Source organism: Sarcophilus harrisii, chromosome 4 (genome assembly GCF_902635505.1).
Source record: "Sarcophilus harrisii chromosome 4, mSarHar1.11, whole genome shotgun sequence".
In the NCBI taxonomy this organism is placed as follows: domain Eukaryota; kingdom Metazoa; phylum Chordata; class Mammalia; order Dasyuromorphia; family Dasyuridae; genus Sarcophilus; species Sarcophilus harrisii.
In genome coordinates, this window is record NC_045429.1 from 16,612,291 (window position 1) to 16,614,172 (window position 1,882).

Sequence of the window (1,882 nt, forward strand, 5' to 3'; positions counted from 1 at the left end):
GAGTTCCTAGACTAATGCTTAGGACCATCAGTTTGGATGGGATTTTAGAAGGCAGGAAAAGGAAAAAAAAATCTAAAGATGGAAGGGACAATCTTAGAGGTAGTAGATTCTCACTCACTTAAGGTCTTCAGGTGGATGATGGGATGTTAGACTTGGAATACAGAAGGCCTGGATTCAAATCCTACCTCAGATAACTTACCAGCCTTTCTAGTTCTCAATTTTCTTATTTGAAAAGAGGTGAGAAGAGATTACTAACATTTACATAGCCCTTTAAAGACAACAAAGCAATTTACAGATATTATCCCATGTAATCCTCATAATAATTTGTAAGGTAGACTTTCTGCTGGCTCTGCTATATTCCAGTGAGTTGCCAAAATGGTAAAGACAAAAGGAAAAAGGACAGGGACACGATACATGTTTTGAAAATATGGTGGTGTCCTTTTGGCTGCATGTATGTGAATATACAAGAAGGGTGATATTGTAGATATCAAGGATATGGGCACAGTTCAGCAAGGAATGCCCCACAAATGTTACCATGGCAAGACTGGACAGGTCTATAAGCTACTTAACATGACGTAGGCATTGTTGTAAACAAACAAGTTAAAGGCAAGATTCTAGTCAAGAGAATTAATGTGCATATTGAGCATATTAAGCACTCTAAGAGCAGAAATAGCTTCTTGAAGTGAATAAAGAAAAATGATCAGAAAAAGAAGGAAGCCAAAGAAAAGGGCAGTTGGGTTCAACTGAAATGCCAGCCTGCTCCATGCAGAGAAGCACACTTTGTGAGAATCAGTGGCAAGCAGCCTGAGCTGTTGGAACTGAGCTTCTACAAATTCATGGCATAAATAACTATTTTAAGAAAACAATATAAGATTATTGGATGGTGAAAAAAATAATTTGTAAAGTAGGTTAGTGCCCTTATAACCATTCCAATCCCTCCCTCCTCCTCCTCACTGCCAGAAGGAGAATTAGAACTCATTTCTGAGTGCAAGACCAGCTCTCTCTGCTTTGCATCACCATACTACAAACAGTAATCTGGTAGTAGGAATTGCTAGGTGATGTGGGGACTGGATAGATGGATGGAATCAAATATAGTTAAGATATATGAAGCACTTGCATTTTTGTTTTTTCTTCCCAGGTTATTTGTACCTTTTTTCTAAATCCGATTTTTCTTGTGCAGCAAGATAACTGTATAAATATGTATCCATATATTGGATTTAACATATACTTTAACATGTTTAACATGTATGGGACTCCCTGCCATCTAGGGGAAGGGGTAGAGGGAAGGAGGGGAAAATTTGGAACAGAAGTTTTTGCAAGGGTCAATGTTGAAAAATTACCCAGGCATATGTTTTGCATATAAAAAGATATAATAAAAATGTAAAAAAAATATATATATATAAAGCACTTTGCCAACTTTACAAGTGGTACATGAGTATGAGATCCTACTTTGTACTAGAGGACATGCTTTCTCATGTGGGAGCTCATGACCATAGGTCTAAGAGGCAAAAAGGATCCTAGACATCAAGTCCAACTCCATAGAGACAAAACTGAGCTCAAAAGAGATTCGAGAACTTGCCCATGCCAGAATTTGAATCCATGGCAACAGGAAGTGGTGCTGAGTGGTCACAGAGATTCCTACCCCTCAGAAAAATTCAATAGTTCTATGATGTTGAGCTCCTGTCAGGCCTCAGTGAAATGGGATTTAGAATCCTGTGAAGGAAGACTTTGAGAAGACTGAGGTCTTAATACTTACCTATACAAGCAAAGTCATTTTCCGGGTCTTGGTTTTCCTCATCCATAATCAATCAACCAATTGAGTAGCAAGCATTTAGGGAGCTCTTACTATATGTCAGGTAATGTACTAAGCACTTGGGAATAA

At 38.2% G+C, this 1,882-nt stretch overlaps 1 pseudogene; it reads left to right on the forward strand.

The window, feature by feature from the left end:
- The first annotated feature begins 375 nt into the window (after nt 1-375).
- LOC100920899 lies at nt 376-845 on the forward strand (annotated as a pseudogene).
- Nucleotides 846-1,882: the final 1,037 nt, after the last annotated feature.